Genomic DNA, 8,568 nt, shown 5'->3' with positions numbered 1-8,568 from the left:
TATGCCTTGTATCATCATGTCCAGTCCATTTGTCAAAACATTTATATCACTTCAAGGGATCACAGTCACCATCAGCAGTCAGTAAGAATGGACACAAAATGCAGCTGATTATGCTTGTTAGATTGGCTAATGACCAAACACAGAAACATTTCCACTTCTTCTTCAGGCAAGATTATACAATGTGAACTGCAGTTGTACCAGCATCAGCTTTATTATCTTGGAAAGCTGCAATACAAAACACCTTTATGGCTGTGGCATATACCTCCTGCTGTCTCTGCAGCACAGAACACAAGTACTTAGATATGAACATTGCTTGTACAAACCAATTAATGTATCTAAACAAACACAGAAAAGAGAGACTTTATTATTAAGGAAATCACTACCATAAAAATATCACAGCAGTCAACAATATAATTGTCCTTTTTTCTTAACAGAATTCTGTGAAACTCAATTTGCTGTGTTTTGTAACACAATAGGTAATGACACTGGAGTTCCAATATCATGTAATTTTTTTTTTTTTTAATACAATGAGTAAAAAATTTGGTCCTAAAGTTAATTCAAGGAAATAGAAAGATCAGGCAGACACATTCAATTTTTATATGAATATGCTTTGTTAGACAAACAGTATCAGATATGCATTGTTTCAAAGAACTGAATGTTACATGCATTCAGTAAGAGCAGGTATCAGCTCAAGTGAGCTGATAATTGGGATCCAGTCATAGGTCAATACATGAGGCAAGTATTTAGGCTCAAGTCAGAGAGAAGGTTAGAACACAGGAAACAGAGCAAACAGGAATTTAAAGAAATGTCATAATGGATATTACAAGGGATTTTCTTGACAAATGTCTTGACTGCCATATTGTTCAGATCTGTGACTTCCTGTCTACCTTTTCAATCCTTTACTAGAATACATTTAAATATTTTCTGGGGGAAAAAAAAAAAAAAGAAGGAAATATTTCTGCATTTAACAAAACCTGTCATTTAGCAATAACACTCCAACGAACCTGAAGGCAACAGCACACATGCTGTTTTATTACTGTGCATAAAAGTCAATGTTCTCAAAAACTGCAGCTTACATCACATAAGGCATCTTCAAAGGATGGCTCTCAAAAAAATTCTCTAACCATAGCAACAAGTGTTTATAAATATTCATAAAAGTAATTTCAACATACCTAGTATCAGAAACAGATTAACCATGTGATGTTCAACAGAAAAGAAAAACTATCATTTATATTAATATGTCTCTTCGATGTCTCCAATACCAATTAAACAAATTATGCAATTGCACTTTTTACTGAAAACCTTGCAGGAACAGTCTTTCTCATTGGTATCAAAGGTTTAGTGTGTTTTTTGGTTTATTTTGGTTTTTAAAGCAAGGAAATTAGTGGGCCAGTCAAGTCAGTAATTTGTTCCATACCAGTTATTTACTTTTTTGGTGCTTACATAAAGCACTAAATTGACTATAATATACTCCTTGGTTTCTTCCAGCCATATCAACTTAATGCAAACTTTACCCTCTGAATCTGCATAGTTTGTGGTATAGATATGACCCATGTAATCATAAAGGCCAGATGTCCTGGAGGACAGTTCCACGTGGACTGGGGCACTGAAACACCAGAAGGGCTCTCCAATTTCATCCAAGAGAGTAAGATTCATCATGTAGCAGTCCTACAAACACAAACAGAAGAGATTATTTCTCTATGCCATGGCACAGTAAGTAGATCTGTCCCTGATTTCAGGAGAAGTATCAAGGGTTCAGAGAGCAATTTTTTGTATGAAAGCTAAAAATTCAAAATATAATTGACAGTGCTCCACTGATTCCTGCAAAGTAACAAATACTTATTAGAGGTTTCCTACAGAAATCAAGATTACAACATACAGACATCAAAAGCTGTGCTACAGAAGGTAGCACTGTCAACCCAAATCAGACATTATTTCTAGAACAGTTTTAAGCCTTTAACATCTGTGTTTCTCAATTATTAGTAACCTTACCATGTAAACAAATGACAGTCCTTGCACTATGAGAAAGCAACTTAAGTTTAAAATCAAGTTTGGAACTTGTGTGAATGCAACAATGTTTGCAGAGATACTCAGAGACCACCCCAAGTAAGTGTACAGACACTTTTACCCTTAACATGTCAGCTGTAAAAGGAAGCTTTACTGCACTTTTTGAATGGCTCCAAGCTTTGGTTTCCAAGAAGGTAATACTAATATATCTTTCCACCCTCCATATAATTCCTCCTTTTAGAAAGTCTTGAAAATGTTTCTTTACAACATTACACAATTACATAATTTTAAAATGCTAATGTCAGGAAGCCACTTCTTCAGCACTTGCAAACTGACAGTTTCACGTGTCCCTTAAAAGCACAGGAATTGTGTGTCATTGTTAGTATCAGCTGTTACTTATTCTCATGAGCTCTAAATCACTAAATGAATCAAATTATCTTAATTATGTAGTATATATGCATTACTTCCAGGAGTAATGTTCCAAAAGTATAAAAAAATTCAACATCACGTATTCCGTGCCAAGAAAAAAATAATTTGGAATGCTTTATTTCTCTGTACTACATAGTTGTGTTTCTGTTGCTTTAACACTGCTTTCGCAATTACTTTACTTCAATCAAACAATAGAGAGCAGATGGCATAAATACAAGGTAATATGATACATACAATTTTCCTAAGCATTTTACTACAGACTATGCTGAAAATATAGAATTCAAATCAAACCTAACGATGATGTAATAAACTTACATGAGCTATAAGATCAGTTGAAACAAGAAAGAATTACTATTTTCTGGTCCGACAACTTGCGTATATAAAAGGCCAATTCTGAAAAGTAAAGCAGGATGGTTTGGAGTGTTGGGATGTCTAGGTTCTTCCCATGTATTTCTGTCCTGGTTCCAGCCAGGACAGGGTTAATCTCTGTAGTAGCCAGGAGGGGGAATGGCTAGGACCCGGAGGTTGTTCTATATCACCTCACACCACTTCCATGGAGGAGGAAGGGCACACTTCCAGGTCAGGGCAGCTTGGCACAGTTGGGTCAGGTTCCAGGGTGAGCACTTCCACAGGAATCATTTGCCTCTCTCTTGTATACTATTGTTATCAGTACTGCTGCTGTTAGTGTTCGTTTTCTTATCTCACTGCTGTTTCTAGTAAATTGTTCTTATCCCAATCGTGATGTTTAGCTTTTTTGACTCCAGTTCTCCCCTCCAGCCACTGCAGGCAGAGGGAGGAGAACAGGGAGGGATGATTGGGGTGTGGTTTGGAGTGTTTGCAGTGGGAAGACTAAATTTGAGAATACCACTCCTAAATCATAACAATTTCTAACTATCTGTACTTCAGCAATTAATTTTTTATAAAAAATACCCAGATGTGAAAAAAAAAAGCTTTTGATTTGTTTTTTTTTGTTTTTTTTCTTTAGAGCATTGAGCAAAATTCAAATAAATTCAAAGTAGTGGCACACCCTCCTTCTGTGGCTGCTATTTGGCCTCCACATGTATTAAGAATTTTAGACATTTATGTTAAAATCTACACTGAATTCTACCCACAGCCTTCTGTTGACCTGTTCCATCTCTCACCACAAAATGAGAGGTTTAAAAAAATTATGGTATTCTTTATTTTTTCCTAGAAATAAATATTCAATATAACTTATGCTGCAAGCACACAGGACAGAGAGTATAATTAAAAAACTAAAAACTACAGCCATAGCTCTCTGTTTCCTCTGACAGTTAACTTCCCAAATTCTTTTGTGCTACTCATAAAAAAAAAAAAAACTACTGCCAAGCAGCTGTTAATCCCATTCAATGGTTTGGGTTGGAAGACGCCTTTAATGATTACCTGGTTCCACCTCTAATGCTATGGGCAGGGACACCTTCCGCTATACCACGTAGCTCCCAGACCCATCCCGCCTGGCCTTGAACTCTTACAGGGATGGGGCATCCACAGCTTCTCTGGGTAACCTGATCCCGTGCCTCACCCAGTGTAAAAAAAAAAAAAAAAAAAAAAACAAAACCAAAACTTTCTGATGTCCAATGTAAATCTATGCTCTTTCAGTTTAAAAACACTGTCCCTTGTTCTGTCACTACAGGCCTGGGTAAACAAGTCTCCCTCAACTATGCTATCAAACAATATTCCATTGCACATTTATGCAGGATCAGCAGAAACAACAGCTTTATTAATTTTTTTAGGTTTTATTCAAAACAAGTGCCGAAATCAAAACCAAGTGTTGAACTAGATAATTTTTCATTAGTGTTTACATTACATTTATCAGAATTTTTGTAACTTCTGAAATATTCATGCAGCTGAAGTACATTTAAAAATATGTGCCTTCACCACAACTGTAAAATCTAGAGAACTGCTCTCAAACTTTCTTTGAAATAACGCTCTTAGGAATTTCATCCAATAGAACGAGTGAGCATTCCTCTAAAATATATAGAATTACACCAACTGACCAATGCACATGACTCAAGCTAGATGCTGACTGTGTGAATGTGGACTCTGCCTGTGTCCACTGGCATTTTAACATTCTCCAGCATTTCCTAACTTCCACTGCATATATGTAGTAGCACAGAACTGCATAGTATTTCCCCAGGGGTTCAAGGCTTATTGTTTGCAAAAAAACTCCAAACAAACAAATGAACAAAAAAAATCACCAGACCAAACCAAACAAACCAACCCACAAAAAATACATCTGCATTATAGGTTTTTTTGTCCAGCATTTCCAAGCAGAGCTGGTCAGTCACAGCACCCTGCTGAGTGGAAACCACCGAAGTCATCATATATGCACAATGGTTCTTATCATGCAATCTAGACTCCAAGAGAGAAAGGATAAAACTTTTTTTTTCAAAATTCACACCTTTTTTTCAATATCTGAATGGAGGTCTTTTTCTAGTTAAAGACCTTTGACAAACAAAAGCATTTTAAAAATTAGCATATTTAGGATGCACAACCTTAATTCTGTTTTGAGATAAGGTTTTTCAGAAACAAAAAATATTTCTGACCTTTACATTGCCTTTAAACACATCTGTTTCCCAGGATAAGCCAAGTGTCCCAGTAAGAGGCAAGTGCTTCTTATTATCCTTTAAGCTTACAACTGTGAGCCTCAAGTATCCATTTGCAATGTCACCTGAAAATACAAACAATATATAACATTTTATCAATACAAATCAAGTACACTGTATATGTTCTCTTATTTTCTCTCCATGTCTTTATTTTCTTCCCACTCACCAATAAGGAACCCTGACATACTTCAACAGCTAGATATCATGCACATTATAGAGAAATTAGGTTGCAGTTCAGGGCTTCGAACCTGTGATGCCCAGCAGAAGCAGCAGCTAAATGGTTCTTTTGTATTTTTTAGTATAAAAATATGATTGGCACCTAAAGAACTTACACAAGGATGCAATATTTCATTTTCATGCTACCAGTGCCTCCATCGCTACCCACTCCCCAAAAGTCAAGCTCAACACATAACACATGAAACAAATTATGTTACCTTCCCTGCCCTTTTTAAAAAATTATTTAAATCTCTCAGCTCTGACTGGTAACTCAAATAACACAATGCAACAGGGTATAAGGATAACTATCAATCCTCCTTGGAAAGGATATTGCATCATTTGACATGCAGTATGCTTTGATTTGAATCATGTTTTTAAATTATGGATTTGTTCATTTTATAAATGGCTTTCCAAAGGCTCAATATCATTTTTTTGACAGAATTATTACGATGAATGATTTTTTTTATTACTACATATAACAATATTTCTTTGGTATCTCTTCCTCTCTTTTCCAAAGAGATCAATTGTTTTTAATTGTTCTCAGATTGTTTTAATTGTCCCTTGTTATCAGAGAAGGAAAGTTAACCAGGGAGACCAATGGTCTAACTCTAACTTGGGGTACATCATAATGAACATGATCTCTGACTACAAAAAAAAAGTAAAAATAAAAGCATCACATCATGACACAAGCAGATTTCTCAGTAGGACATCCCTTAAACAAGTTTCCTTGAACAAGACAGACTCTCTTAAAAGAGCAAACAAAAGCAGTAGAAACTTCAATATAAAAAAAGGAAGTAAGTATCTAGCACTTGGAGGAGGCAGATAGGAAGGGAGAGAAGTAATTCCTAAGAACATACTGCTTGTTCAGGATCCAGTAGCAGGTCCTGGATGTTAAGATAATAACTGAAAGGGCTTTTAGAGGTTTAAGATACAAGTGATGAAAGTGAAAAAGAGAAGCATTTTGCCCGTGATTCTCCTTCAATCCAGCCCAAGTAGCGGCACGAGGCTGCAGACAGAAGAAGCAACATCAGAAAGGCTGGCTGTGAGTTAACAGCTGTAGCCTGTGTGTAGAGGCAGCAAAACCTTTGCCTGGTGGCTGCTTTAAGCAGATAGCTGGAGGCAGCGACAGAGAAAGCCAGTCTAACAGAGAAGCCAGAAACTCCTCTGTATTGGTTCTGTGGGGCCAAGCAACTCCCAAGAGATGCCTGGCCACAAACCAATGCAGGAAAGGCATCACTCACAAGTGGGTAGTCCAAAGAATATTTACTCTGGGGTGAAAGCAGCCCAGCATGACAGAGGACAGAAGCTGCAGGTTTCCAGGTATAGACACTATGAAGAATAGGAGCGTGAATACAGTAAAACCAACATGACTTTGTCCTGGAGATATTTTGTATGGTTGAAGGAATATGCAATGCTCCAGACAGTGATACCCACTGACCTTGTCTGCAGAGAAGTCCCTAAAAACTCAGTGAGAAAAACATAAGCAGAGTTAATTTCCAGGATCTAGCTCAAAGTGCAAAAAAGATATTGATACCTACCCAAAGGGTTCAGTTCCAAACCTCAGTATATCAAATCCAATGACATGATTTCATTCAAAGTAAAAATATCTTAGATAAACACTTTACCGAGTGAACACTTAAAGTTCACATTTAAAACTGAGCTTTTAGACAAGAGACTTGAAAACATCAGTTGACAAGCATTTCTTTCAAAGTTATCTGCAATTCTGATTTGAATGGAAGCAGCTATTTCTCTTACTCATTCAAAACAAATTAAAATTTGAATGGAATAAAAACAGGTTGTAAAAAGCATACTGCTAATAAATTCGTGAAGCCCAGGACATCACTACTATAGCATGGCATTAATACAGCATTGCTAGATGGGTCACCTGGCTAAGATTATAAACCCTCGACTGCAGTCACTTCTTAGCCAGAACAGAAATAGGCAACAGATCAGGAATCTGAAGGCTAATTATTCAAGGGTTAGTTAATCCAATCTTTGTATAATATTTTTTTTAATATAAAAGCTCCATTGCAGTCCTCATAACAAGAAAGAGTCTGTCTAGAAATGAGCAAGAAGCTCAAGGCTAAGTACTAAAATCTCCCCTTCCTCACCCCAGTCAGATGACAAAAGGAAATTAAGGGGCAGAATAAGCTATGCTAAACATACCAAGAGAAACACAGAAGCAGCAAACTGGACAGGGCTTTCTTCAGCCTGATCTATACTTTGTTTCATTGCCTCTTTGTAACATCTAAAATCCAGGGTTTATGCAAGACACATATAGCAGCAAAGCAGCAAAACAAGTTATAGGGAACAAATATTTTGAGATAAAGGTAATACCAATAAAAAGAACATATATCATGTAGACAAACCGCAAAGGAAAGAAATAAACAACCCAATAGTTCCAAGGCACTTATTTTAGCTAAAAGCCAAGAAAGTTTGTTTTGCTAACCAAGCCTTCAGTGCAAGTTGTAATTTGCTTGGCATTTTCAGAGGAAAGGCTGTGCTTAACACTACTTCTGGTGCCAACAACCAGCTTTACCACACTGCAACGGTCATTTAAACTTGCAAATCAATCTTCAAGGTCAAGCAAAACATTTCAAATATGTGATATGAAATTTTTCAAACAAATCTTAACAGCTATCTAAACAAACAAAAATCACCCCTTATATTTTGCAAACACAACACATCAATCTACATCACAACAAGAAATAACATTGAAAAGCCAAAGCTTAAACTACCATGTGGCTACAAAGCTCTGCTTAAAAGGTTGAAAATCTAGGGAAATACATTTCAAAAATGTTTATTAAGAAGCTAGATTCGTGGCCCATCATATGAAAAGCCTGTCATAGCTTCCTGAAAACAAGGTAAGTTTTCTACATATTTTCAATTCAATTTTTAAGTATTTAGCCATATTCACTCTAAAGTACCTGTTAACAAGACCATATAACCAATTCCGTTTACATGAAAGGGAGCATAAAATAAAATGCTAAAACCTAACCAAAACAGAGTGAAAAAACAGGTAGTCACTACAGTGCAAGTATTAATAACAAAAAAAAAAAAAATCTGAAGCCATACAAACTCCATTTGCTTGGCTTAATGAAGTGTGATATAACTTTTTAAATTTAATAGTAAGAATTCTGAAAAAATAACTGAAAATAGAGCAGAAAAATGAAGCAAAACATTAATAAGCACTAACAAAAAGCAGACATAAAACTAAACTCAAATCAGTTATTTTGCAGAATAGAAATGGGTATTCTCTGGTAACCTAGAAACATACAGATTCCTGTTGGAA

At 36.1% G+C, this 8,568-nt stretch overlaps 1 long non-coding RNA gene across 1 annotated transcript; it reads right to left on the bottom strand.

Annotated features, from left to right (window-relative positions):
• Positions 1–603: 603 nt before the first annotated feature.
• Positions 604–5,059, bottom strand: LOC114061147. Its single transcript, XR_003572056.1, has 2 exons — positions 5,001–5,059; positions 604–1,668 (listed from the first exon to the last, which is right to left on the bottom strand). It is a non-coding gene; the product is annotated as an uncharacterized LOC114061147 (long non-coding RNA).
• Between the last annotated feature and the right edge of the window lie 3,509 nt (positions 5,060–8,568).

The sequence above is a fragment of the Empidonax traillii genome, unplaced genomic scaffold, assembly GCF_003031625.1.
Source record: "Empidonax traillii isolate 1590-97213 ecotype Southwest subspecies unplaced genomic scaffold, ASM303162v1 scaffold313:size1145282, whole genome shotgun sequence".
NCBI classification, from domain to species: domain Eukaryota; kingdom Metazoa; phylum Chordata; class Aves; order Passeriformes; family Tyrannidae; genus Empidonax; species Empidonax traillii.
This window is presented reverse-complemented; position numbering and strand designations above follow the sequence as displayed.